This window comes from Arvicanthis niloticus, chromosome 22 (genome assembly GCF_011762505.2).
Source record: "Arvicanthis niloticus isolate mArvNil1 chromosome 22, mArvNil1.pat.X, whole genome shotgun sequence".
NCBI classification, from domain to species: Eukaryota; Metazoa; Chordata; class Mammalia; order Rodentia; family Muridae; genus Arvicanthis; species Arvicanthis niloticus.
In genome coordinates, this window is record NC_133429.1 from 21,478,816 (window position 1) to 21,492,611 (window position 13,796).

Genomic DNA, 13,796 nt, shown 5'->3' on the forward strand with positions numbered 1-13,796 from the left:
ACAGATCTAAAAACCTTAGTTGCTACATTTCATGACTAATTTTACTGAGCTACAGACTTTTAGTAATAGTTTCTATGGTTTTGTATCTCTGTGTTTCGCAGAGACCATTGAGCTAACTTTAATTTATGCCGTTAGTATGATTTAGAAAGAATGGACCATTAACTTTTCTACTACCGATTCAAGAGTAAAATTTCCTATTTCTCTTAAATTCCTAATAATGACTCATAAATTCATAATAGTTTGCTAAAGTAATTTTGGTCAGTTTGGAGGAACATTTTAAGTATACTTTTCATCAGCTACCCACTCAATAGTCTTCCCATAATCACTACCACATCCATAAAAATACTGGGTTTCTATAGAACAAGTTAAAAGAATATTATTAAGAATCACCAGAGAATATAACTACTCTTCATAAATACATGCTGAACTTCATTTAATATATGATATCAATATTTGTCATAGCAATGGAATCAAAGTTTTAGTAGTTGAGTGAAGGTATGAAAAATATTATCAACAATGTAATGGAAATTACATGGTGTTAAGCCCTTGTTCAGTTATTTTGTTACCTATGCAATGAAAAATTAATGATTAAATATACCAGTGACTAAATTTTTCTCTTCTGTTAGATTGTGTAAATGCAGTACATAAAATTCTGGTTGCTCTAAGGATTTCAAAGAATATGAAAAATGTGATTTAAAAAATGTTTATCTGTTGTTTATTTCTTAATTTTGTGTGTAAGTGTTGGCCTGCTTGTATGTATGTGTATCACATGTATGTTTGGTTTGTCCACAGGCGGGACCAGACTGTCAGATCCCATAGAACTGTGAATTATCTATTAATGCTGATAAAAATATCATTACTTTTTCCTTTTTCCTATTGATTAATGTGCTTGTGTAAAGAAACAATACTTTGCTTTGTCTCTAAGACAAATTATTAACTACATTTTACAATCACAAGGTTAAGCTTTAACCTCATTTATGCATCTTTTATGTAAGACAATCTTAAATATTAAAAACATTCTTCAGTGCTTAAGGACAAGACAGTTTTTCTCCCTAAAAACTTACTGGCATGGTTTCTAAGCAAATGCTTTAGGAAAATTATCCATAAGTCTACACACATAGGTAAAAGTCAACAGAAACTAATTGGAAAAAAAAGACAGCCAACAACCTTATGTGTAAGTTCATCTGTTTCTTTCATATGATGATCCCATCTTATTGGAGACAAAAGTGAGCTACTGAATAACTGGTTGTGATAGACAAACCTGGAAATACTCCACAGGTCAGATAATTTAGAAGTAAGGAGAATACTTAAATGGGTGTCCTCTGAATGCATGCTATTGAAATATTAAAGTTTTGACCAATTATTTTTCTCTCTCCTCTTCCATCACAGGCTCTGGTTATCATCATACTAATCTTTACTCCCCCATCCCCTTGTGTTTACATTTTTAGGTTATTCATCTGAGGGAGATTCTGATATAATGAGATTATTTCTCCTATCTCTGGTTTATTTCATGTAACACCCGATTGTCCATGGTCACAATGACTGAAGATGATAGCAATGCAGTGAACATATAAAATTGATTAAAGGAGAGGATTATAAAAAATCATTAACCATAAATAAGTAATAGTTATTTTTCATGATGAATATGCTATTCTATGATATGAAATTAAGCTTTTTGTAGAAACTGTACTAAAGTAGAGTTTCTATTGAAAATATAAAATGTATAACTTATATTCCTTAAAGGAGATAAAGCAAGCCCCAAAGAGAAATTAGATAAGGGCTCCTCATGTTGGTTTGGCAAAGATACCATTCTTGACTTTTTAATAATATGACTTGAAAGAATTTAAGTATTATGAGGTAACATTCTAGAATATATGTTAAACTTAACCATCTGTAGCTTGATGTAGGACTGACCTCTAACATTTTTTTCCATTAGTCTAAACATGAAGCATTGTGCCATCCCAGTTCAATTGTCAAGTTTACTTACTTAGAACAGAGTCAGGAAAATAAAGTTCTAGTCAGATGACAACAACCTAGGAAGCAACACCAATGATTATTATCATGAAAGTCTAAATAACTCTGTAAACAGACTGAGTCAGAACCCTTGGCTCTTCATTAGGAGTTTACTTCATAGGAAGTAAACAATTGATAAGACTGGGAACTGCTCCATAACTCTGGGTCATGTCTTAACAAATATTTCACATTTAATTTAAAAGATAGAAGTTCAAATTGTCTCAGTGATAATCTTATATGACATATAAATTATTATATCTTTATAGTTCAAACTTAAAATGTGAATGTCAAAACTTGATTGGTTTCAGCGATTTCTTGATATTTCAGCGATTAGGGGAAATAACTATTCACATAAATGTTATCATATTTTCTTTATGTTTAAGGGTGTTGGGGACACCCAAATATATCAGAATAATGTAAAGGTTAAACTCTTGTTTCAATTAAGGTGCTTTAAAAATCATGTTTTGATTAAGGATACAAATAACTAAGCAGCTATTAATGGAGTGGGGTGATTTACTTGAAGCTCAAACTTCTAGTCTCTGCCTCATTATTAACCAATTTAGTATAATATGGTTTAGAAAGTAATATGGATGTATCAAAAGTTTGAAATCACCCCTTAAAAGCTTAAATAATTTTTTTTATGTTTAAAATTGAATTTTAAATTTTATGGAACAAAAACCAGTGTATTTTTGTTATTAAGGAACTGAGAGTGGGCTATTATACTATTTGAGATTCTTGGTTTTGGATAGCTATGACCTTTCATTTGTCTAAGAAAGCATGTCTTACTTAGTGTATTTTCAACATGATCTCATTCTTTTACAACCCAATTGATAATTGTTACAGAAGTCAAAAGGTACTTTAGGCATGTATAAGTAATCATCTAACAATCTGAAATAGTGGCTTGGATTTCAGATGATCCTCCAAAGCTTTTTAGGTTACATCACATCATTTATAGTATCTGATATTTTCTCACTACTTACCATTAAATGCTAATGAAAATTAAAAAAAAATATTTAAAATAATAAAAAGTAAACAGCAAAACGAGTAACGAATGTTCTGGTATACAATTATGTATAAGTAAACACAACCCATTGGTGCATATGATACATAAAAAACTTTGAAGAAATAAGAATATCATGTTCACATGTTTTCATATATACAATGCCATGAATTATAGCTAATTTAATCATTGTAATGTATCAACACTGGACAAATGGCTCAAGGAAAAGTACACTTGCTGTACATCTGTGAGGACTGAAGTTCATATCCATGTACTACTGTAAGCTGGGTATCTTCCATCTGCTTCTAAACCCAACTCTGAGAGAGTCAAGAGGATCCTTGGCAGTTACCAATTTCCTGCCTGGGAAAGCCCCTTTCTTGAAAGATTAAGTGGAAAGCTACAAAGAAGGATGCCCAAAAGTCCTTTTTTGTCCACCACACAGTACACAAGCATATGCACCCAAGCTCAAATACCACCTAAATAAATAAATATGTAAGTGATTAACTATTTAGGAATAATAAAAAGAATACACCATGTCTGGAGGACACCTGAGGGAGGGGCTCTGATAGTCTCTTTCTAACTTCAGATAGACTGCCATTAATCCAATCACTGTATATCCAGATGCAAGACAATAATGCACTGTGCAATTGCTGACTTTCATAGGTTAATAGTAACACATTACAACTACTAGTACATTATCTATTTTTTTCATCTCATCCATCTCATAAAAATCATTCAACTACTTCATAGGTAATCTGAATAAACTGCCACAGAATTTGTCTTTGTCAAACCAACAGATGTTATAACTAGAAACATGAATCACTTGTATTAATTGGAAGACTGAGGAGAAACTGTAAGCTGTTTGCACATGAAAATATATGTTCCACTTTAAGCTACTTGCTCATTCTGATAGAAGAGACTCAGCATCTACTGATACTCACTGAGAACAGTGGAAGGAAACAAGAACAATTTAATACATACTTCTCTTAGATACCTACTTCTTTATTCCTTCATGTGAATTTTTGCTGACGAAATTAAAGCTATCAAATGTTACTTAAGGAAAAAAAATACACAGCCAAGATGAGAGATGGAGTTTAAGAGTGTATTGTTTGCTCAGCATTTCCAAGACCCTTGGTTGTCTTAATCTCCAGCTCTGGTGGTTGTAATAAAAATGTTCTCTATAGGCTCAAATGCGTGAACACTTAGTTCCCAGTGGATGGTAGTCTCTGGAGGTGGTATAGCCTTGTTCAAATAAATAAACGAATACAGTTGCCCTTGAGAGTTCATAGCCTTGCCTTTCTAGTTTACTCTTGTGTACTTTCTATTTGTGGTTAAGAATATGATCTCTCAGCTTCCTAATTCTTGTCAACATACCTGCTGTCTGCTGGTATGCCTCCCTGCTCTGAGGGTCTCATCTCTCCAGAGTCATAATCCAAAATGAACTCTTTCTTCCATAGGTTTCTGTTAATTATGGTAGCTGATCACAGCAGGACAAAAGTAATTAATGCAGCTCAGCAAAATCAAAACATCTAAGCATATATATGCATATGTGCATACATATTTATGCATATTTATACCAAGATGTAAAACCAGGTTTTATTCTGATTATTTTTTTAAAATTTACCATTTTTTTATATTTGGTAATTTTTATGTGTATGATTTTTACTTTCATGCATGTATGTGCACCATGTGTATCAGGTGACTGCAAACATCAGAAGAAGATGGATAATAACCTGAAACTGGTATTACAGATGATGTGAGACACTATGTAAGTGTTGCAAAGCAACCTAGGTCCTCTGTAAAAGCAACAAGTGCTCTTAACCACTGAGATATCTCCCAAGTCCCAATATTTTATTTTATTTATGAAAAGCTAAAAAAATGAAATTAAAATCTCTTTAGTCTTTTAATCTTACTGATTTATTTTAAAATTTTATTTTTGAGTAGAGATGTTACAGAAATTTCTCACATGTTTATTAGGCTATTAGATTTTTTGATTCACAGTATTTTTTTTCCACAGACTTTTTTTCACTACTGTGAATTGTATGCACTGATTTATTCAATCAGTACTTGGGGGAAGCAATGGCAAGGCCTTACTCTTGGCAAACACTCACCCTTGGCTCTCCTATCTACTGTTCTTCTTTCTGCTTACCTTCCATGATTCACTTGTCAGTTCTCAGAACATCAAACAAGGCCTCATAGCAACCCACCTTAGTAACCCTTCCTCCTGATCTTTAGATTTAGCCAATATCCTGCTAAATTGAAGTTTTTAGAACCCCTGGTAACGGAAAGGCTTTGTGAGAATAACTTAGTTAGACCCTGCAGCTGCAGAGCTAGCTTCCTCCACCTGCAATGCCCTCTTTCTTTTCCTAACCCTCCCCATATCCTGTTTTTAGAGTATATAACCTGTGTGAACATTAAAAATTTTGCCAGCTTGATCAGACTTCTTGACTTGCTGTGCCTCCTTATTTTCTCACGCATCTCAGTCCTCTCCACAGGGTATAAGAGTCACACTTGATTGTCCAGCTGGCCTGGACAAGTACTTATTAAAATCCTTGCTTTCAAAGATTTTTTGCCATTATGACTTTTTAAATTTATTGTTTTTTTTTTTTTACTTACTTCCTTTGCCTTTGTACACATATATGAACTATTTGTGTTTATGTTCTAGACTTGAGGGGCAGGCAAAAGAAATTGCTGAGTACCTTTATCACTCTAAGATTCATTTTTTTTTTAATTCTGCTGAACCTGGTGAGACAACGCTGAGGTCCAGCTAGCTCCTGCTGTCATATCTCTACTTCCTAAACTGCCGGAGTTGGAGGAATGTTTGCTGCTACTGGCTTTTTGTCGATGCTGAGGATCTCTATGCTTTCATAGTCATTATCCTTAACCATTGATCCATGTCACCAGGTCCCTTAATTATAACTTGTAAATGTGCCTATCCATATGGGCTAAGAATTTATAGTATCATTTTTATCTTGAAAGTAGTTCATATTTATACATGCTTGTATATCATTCTTAAATGAAATGCTTTTAACCAGAATTTCAAAATGGGTTGAGGAATAGTACAATAGTGAACAAGATTAATCTCTCAGTTATAAACTTTGGGTGTACTACTAGGTTATTCCCAACTATAAGTGACTTTATATGTTTATATTTGGAAGGGATACTGAACAGTCCTAACACAAGGGAGGTTTAATGCATGTCAAGACTGTACGCTATATAAACTCTAGGTGGAATTAAAGTAGGACTCTCCTGATACTGTAGGTGAGCGGCTATGCTCTCTTTCATGAATTTTATAGATCTTTATATCAGTTATACTTAATATCATGTTGTTTTGCTATTCCTTTCACATTAAACCATTTGCCATATTTCCCTGAAAAGAAAGGAAAATAACTTATTTACTTGTCTGTATTTTAATGTGATACATGAAAAGGATTTCTTGAAACAATTGAGATTGTTGAAGGTGATTGAAAATTAAGAAAAAAGTTAACTTATAAATGTCAGCCTAAGACATCAAAGTTTGTAGTTCAAAAATCATACACCATAGATCTTTTATCAGAACACTAGGCAATGAAACCATTAAGCAACATAGTATTGGCATTCATAAAGTCTCACTTTATCTGTTTTAATGTCATAAATAGATTGTTTTAAAGTTAAGTTGACGAAAATTAAAATGTTGGAGAACTTGTGGAGGAAAACTTTTTTTTTTTTTTAATTAAAGACCACTGTAAAGAGTTTCTTGGTTTCTTTGTGCTGATGACAGCAAGCAGTGACTGACTATGGACAACTTTACAAAATTAGTACTGTCTTTTTGTCTCCCCAGAATCTGTTAAGGTTTTGATTCTGTGCCTTTAACAGTCTCTATTCCTACATCTTTTATCTCTGTGTGTCTCTCCCTTTCATTGCTATCTGGGCGAAATCAACTTGATAGGAAGACAATCTGGTATGTGAACAGGGAACCAAAATTCTTTCATTTGTAGAGTGCTTTCTTATCTCTGTTGATCTGAGGGTTTCACACAGAAACTTTACTTGGTCTTTCCTCAGAAGCTTCCACCACCAACCACATATTGAAGAACTTTCTCACCCTCACACTGCCTGAGTAGAATGGTCTTCAGTGTTCTTTGCTACAGCTCAGTTTGACCATGAAAAATAGGAAAAGAAGTCTTTTACTGCAGTTTGTTGTGGATTCCAAACCTAGCTGTTTCTTTGATATTGGAGAATCTTGGACGCCCCAATGGAACTTTTCAGCATCCTTCTTTGTAGACACTGAAGAGATAAGGCATTCCTGGATATCTATGGAGCTCATCCAATGGAAGTACTTGGGTTACAGACTATGCCTAGAATATAAAAGTCAGCTTCTATTTTCTTGATGTTCTCAGCTGTCCCCTACTATGAAAGGCCTTTTATTCACCCACCCTCAAGTGCATACACTCTTTTGAGCACTGGAGACACTTGAGTAATAAGAGACTATTGAGAAAAGTAAACTAAAGCTGTAACCAGTATTTCAGTAGTCTCACATTTGTGGTATAAAAAAATTATGATCTTTCTTCTGTACTAACCCAAATTTTAGGTTTAAAAATTTTTTCTTTTAAAGATTCCATAATTCTCTGGTAATTTATTTTTCCTTGTTAACTATTACTTTCTCCCAGTTGAAAACTGGTACGTGTGGTTTTATCACTACTACCCCTTTTCTCCAGGACCCGCCAAGCTACTAGCTCCTACCTGCCATCCCTTTTGCTCCACCTGACTTTAGCTCTGAGAGGTGACCCCACTACCAGCCCCTTCCCACCTTGCTTGAATCTGTGGATAAAAAACACACACATGGTTTGTTACTTTACAACTTGCCTTCTTGGCACAATTGCTGGGCACAGATATCTCCTGCCTGGAAAATCGAGCCCTTACTAATTTACTATCTCTATCTCTCCTGCCCTAAACTTAATGGCTCTTCCTACCTACCTCTGACAAGCATCCTTGACCACCTGCCTGTAGTAGTGGCCACAGGCTCCCAGCTCCCCCCAGAGATCTCGCATGCTTGCTGTGTTCTCCCTTCATATCATAGCAGAATATCCTCCCACCTCTGTGCATTTCCCTTATCTTCCTAGGACCAGAAGTCCCACCTGTACTTTCTGCATAGCAATTGGCCCCCAGCTTTCTTTACTGACAAATCAAGAACCAATTGGGGAACCAATTAGCATCAGAACTGCCCCCTTCAGAAAACTTCTATCTCATATCTCAACTATAATCTTACACACATCTCCATGGATACTAGGTTATCCTGAAGACAAATGGATAGGTATATTCTTTTCACAAATAGTATTTGTCCACTCTTCTTCTGGCAAGTGTTCCCTAGCAGCTGTTACAGTTTGTATGGAAGGTTTCTATTTTCTTTGTGTAAGGTGCTGTTAAAAAGTAACTTATCTATAGTTAGAACTCAAGAGTGTACAAGAAACCTACCAAGATAGAAACTTTTTACTTTCTCACTTTCTTCAGCCCACAATTATTACAGCTCCCACCATTCCATACCAAATTTCTGCTCCCTTCAACCTTGTTAACATCTACAGGCATTCTCAGCAAAGCTGTTCTCCCAGAGGGCTTTAAATATCTCTTAATCATCTACCTGTGTCAAATTGCTTCATTTTTATGTATTTATTATTACCTGAGTGATGTTAAGTCATACCCATGGTGATGAGGTTAGAATCTGGTTGGTAAAGAATGGTGATTGGAATTTACACTGTTCTTCAATTTACTTTTCTTCTCAGAGTTGAAAACAAAAGCTGTTGAGAGTTTTTGTTTTGTTTTTCAATATGGACATTTAAAAAAAAAAAAAAAACTCCTATAAGTGGAAGCAGATAACATCGATGTTGATTCATAGGCAGCAAAATTAGACACATTCTGAAGATCACAAAAAGCATGTGCAGAATGTCTTTGAAAGAGGAAATGACAGTCCTCCTCATTCTTTATCTAAACCAAGGGCAGAGAAGGGTAGATACCCAGAATGCCTTCAAAAACAGGAGCTTGGTATCTTTTTTTTAATTCTATGAGTGCTCAGGCTACTGAATCAGGCTGACTATTTAAAGGTGGAAGATAATAGAAAATGTTAGATCCAGCTGCAGTCTGTTAACTAACCAGTCAAAGTATGTGTCTGTTTCTCATAGATGTACATTCCATAAGGTGATTGGAATTTAGCTGACTTACTATTGCTCAAAGCAAATAATACCTGAAGTGGAGGCTATGTTAAGTAGTATCACTGGTGTGAGTTCTAAAATAAAGAGGAATAAGTGAGTTTTAGGTCAGGGTGGAATACAGAAATGAAACCATAGATAGATAGATAGATAGATAGATAGATAGATAGATAGATAGACAGATAGATAGATAGAGACATATAGAGAGATAGAGACAGAGATATACATGCACAGATATACACACACACAGACACGCACGTGCGCACACACACACACATATGTATTACACACACAGACACGCGCACACACACACACGCACACATTTGTGTGTGTGCGTGTCTGTGTGTGTGTGTTAGGACATTCAAAAGGATATGAAGTGTATGCACACATCTTGATATGTCAACACATCACAATTGAGTATGGTTAGCTTTCCATCATTTTTCCAATTGTCGTAAGATAAGGACTTTGCTATGAAAGTCCTTTATATGAAGAATATTCCTTTTTATATGAAACCTATGTGGACCAATATTTATTTCAATGTCATATCTTTAGTTTTTCTGTCCTGGGTACTTTAATGTCTAATACAAAACTCCATTATTGAGCCAAGCAAGCCAAAGTAGAAACTCAAGGGAGAAACCTGGAGGCAGAAACTAAGAAGGCTTAATCAGTATTCTTTTCATACACCCAAGATTCACATCTTCCACAGTGGCCTTTGGATCCCTACATTAATCTATGATCAAAAGAATGTTCCATAGACACATCCACCAGCCAATGTAATGGAGGCAAATTCTCACTTGAGATTCCTCTTCCTTGGTGATTCTACTTTGTGACAAGATGACGACAAAAAAAAAAAAAAAAAAAAAAAAAAAAAAAATCATGTTGTTGCCTAACACAAAGAATGACAAACTATTCACCTATGAGCCAAGGCAGCCAAACCAGCCTATGGGCCAGAGAAGATCCTTCATCCCTGGGTCAGTCTGCCTATTTCTCTAGACTCTGCAAATAGCAGTCCAGAGCAGATAAAAAAAATCAGTTTTTTGAAGCCAGGGATTTGGGAAATGGAGAATAACACATGATGATTATGACTAGACCTTTAGTGAATCTATAACTTTTTCAAGGATTCTCACTTAGTATCACAGCCAAGTCAGGATTATATTCAAGAGCAAAGATGACCTTGAATCGAAAGACAAACAAAGCAAGAGCACAGGAATGAGAAGGAAAGAGTAGGCTAGAGCCATCTATTACTGATACAGGAGCAACATCAATACAGTTGTTCCTTTGCTTCAAATAAAATTGGGCCCTGCTTCCATGCAAATTGATTGTGCTACTCTACTTCCATGCTCCATGAATACAGCAGCAGAGCTTGACATTAGAAGTAAATTTGGATGTTCTTAAAGGATTCAGACACAGGCTAGAGGTATTCAGCAAGTGAATAAAGATCTTTTGGAAAATTGTTGGTGGTGAAATATTTGGAATAAAAAACACTCCTGGCAGCAAATCTATTCTTTAGAACAACAACAACAAAAAATCATATAATGATGACAACATGCTATGTTTTACAGTAATTACTTGTGTCTTTCCCATTAATGTTCTCATGAAATATATTTATTGACAATCACTTTTGTATCCTCTATGCTGTGCATAATGGTGAATTGAACTACCTAGATTGTGGGTGAAATAGCTGGGTAAAATGGGAAGGCATTCAATGCAAGCTAATTATTCAGATAGAAAATAACATTATGACAGAACACAAGAGCTATGTTGGTGGCTAAGTTTCTTCAATAAGTTTAGAGATAGGATAGAGGAAATTTAGAAATGTTGGGACATAGTTGCTGGACCATGAAATGATGGCTTGGTTTTTGTTAGAGCTCTGGCTAGAGGTTGTCGGAGACCGAACAGGTGTCCATGCCTGTGAGAGACGGCACATATCTTGCCATACTTCAAGACTCCAGACTCCATAGATCACCGCCTTGCAGTACATAGGGCAATGCAGCTCCTCCCAAAGAGGTTTCTGTCACCTAGCACAGGTAGGGGAGGGAGTAACTACAGGCCTAAGCCTCAAGAGATTTTCATATTAATGAGATATCTAAAGGCTGGAGGGTGTAGCCAATTAAGTATTCCTTCCTAGACCCTCCTCCTTACAAATGGTATTTAACCAAAGACCTGCCCTGGGGGTGTGTGGGTACAGCCAGATTCATCTACCTTGCTGTCATGACAATAAACCCTATAAAACCATGGACTTCCTCATGTCTTTGGGGCCTGCCATGGGGAATCATGGAGAAGGCCTTTAATGAGCCTTGTGGCAGCTGGGACAATTCAAGCAAGCTAGCAGGGCAAACAAGTCAGCCAAGCGAGTACAGTAACCGAAGAGTCTCTTTCCTGAGGGGTGCTGTCTGGGAGCCCAAAGGATGGAGACCACCGGCATCCATGTCCACTCAAGAGCCCTGGCACACACACACACACCCCATGGAACTTCAGACTGAGTGAGATCTCCTCGGGCCTGGGTGTGAGCCCCAAGCATCTGCCGAGCACCATGCAGAGGGAACTCAGTCAAAAATCCCACACTTCTGCTGCTCCCCTGAGCCACAGGAACCACAATCACCCAACAGGAGCCAACAGGATCCACGTGCACACCCACACAGGAGAGCTAACAATCCCCCAGCAAGGACTGAAGCATAGGAAAAGGTTACAAATAGGGGTTCTGAACACAAAATTATGTAGTTGGCTCAACTTTACCTGTGGAAACATTGGAATTCAACTTATCTTGGGTTATCATAACTTCCTCTTCCAACTACCTAACTTCTCACATTAAGTGCCTTAGCATGACATATTTAACAAGATTTCTAAGAAAAACACTAGGCATTTGTTATTAGTAATTTATTAATCATTGTTGAAGTAAGGATGAATATATGATGGTACTGAGAAATGTATGTTGCTAGAACCTGGTATTGAAGGCATTGCTCAAGTTTAAGCAGAAAAACATATATTGAAATTCTGGGTTTTGTGACACAGTTGTATACATAGCACACTGAAGATAAATCAGAACAGACCATTAAGAGTGCCACTCTGTTCTATTTCCAGGTGCATAAGACTTCATGAAGACAAGATTCTCCAATTAGAAGTTGGAAGGACTATATCTTGATTAAGAAATATTTATAATCTAGGTGGTTTAAGACTATCTGTGTACAATGTAAGAGTCAGTGTAGAAGTGTGAAAAGGAGCTTAATATAAATCTTAAATATAAATCCATTTTCTGCTTGCCTGGAGAGTTGGCGTGGTATTGATCACCTCAGACTATCTTTGTGGCTTTCATTGTTTCTCAATATTCTCTCTTTCTGGATTATATTTTATGGAATTTCTTCTCCATGCTTTGAGAGAAGGGACAGAGGAGAAAATGACTACACACTAGACAGTTGTGCAATTTCAGAGTGCTGTTCTCTGTATTATAGTAAGTCTTTTGCATTTAATTTGTAGATAAAAAATCCCTTTTATTCCTATGACGCAAAATTGTATTTAAAATAAATGATGCACGAATCACATTATTTTCAGAGAATTAACTGTTAAAAAATGGTTTAATATTTTGCAACTGTGTAAACCTCATACATGGCATATGTCTATATGCTGGTTTTAAGTCAATCCCAGGCAGAGGCAGTTAAGTACAGCCTGTGAATGCACATATTTCAGTCAGAACTACAATCCACACTATTTAGGAAACAGGATTAATCCACTAATAGTAAGTACTAGCTTTTAAAGATATTTATTATCACAGTAGTAAATTTTGTTGTAATTAATTGATATTTTCTTAATATACTTTTCATTTAAATATTAAGTTCTTATAGGCAAAGTGTAAAACAAATACTTTCTAACAGGAAATTATTTGAGAATCAGTTGTTAATATATACTTGCCTGTGTTAGTTATGAAGATAGTAACCCCCTAACTTACTTAAAATTGTCTGTAATTCTACTAATATGATGGCATATATATTAGGAAAAATAGCAACTTAATGGGTTTTTTTTGTCTAATAGGTTATTCATTTGTGCAAGCTTATTTTCCAATTCACTTAGCTGCATTCAGAGACATTGGAGGTCTTAAGGGAGATTTCTCCGAGAATTCTTTGTAATCATATTAATGTCACATTTCAAATATACATACTAGTAATATTGCCAAATGGCTTTTTTTCTATTTTATTTGCAATTTGCAGAGATGGAACAAAAATTAAGTGACAAAGGCAGTTGAAAATAAGATACTGTTTTCTTCAAACACTTAAAAAATTATAAAAACCTATAATAAATCGTCTTACCTTTCTCCCCTTAGCAGTGTGACATTGAGCATTTACATTTCTAGGTGGTATCAGTACAGAATCTAAGCATCCCTTTGAAAGCAGAATTCTCCCTGGCCTGTCAGATTCTAAGGAGGGGAGAAAAGAAAGAGCTAGGTGAGTGGAATGAAATCCGAGAAGGATTGTGGGAAGTGTAGTCAGCTGCAGTAACTCAGTTTTGTAAGAAGAGGAGCAGAATAACATTTGAGATGCAGGAATTTTATCTTCTGAACTCATCTGGCCTGATCTTTATAGTAATATATATATATATATATATATATATAT

The 13,796-nt window shown here is 35.5% G+C and overlaps 1 long non-coding RNA gene across 2 annotated transcripts in view; it reads right to left on the reverse strand.

The window, feature by feature from the left end:
* The window catches only part of LOC143435699 (uncharacterized), a 181,058-nt gene extending 167,470 nt beyond the window's left edge, over window positions 1-13,588 (reverse strand). For both annotated transcript variants that reach the window (XR_013106165.1, XR_013106166.1), the window contains exon 1: window positions 13,494-13,588. This is a non-coding gene — a long non-coding RNA (uncharacterized LOC143435699). The remainder of the gene's footprint in view (window positions 1-13,493) is intronic.
* Between the last annotated feature and the right edge of the window lie 208 nt (window positions 13,589-13,796).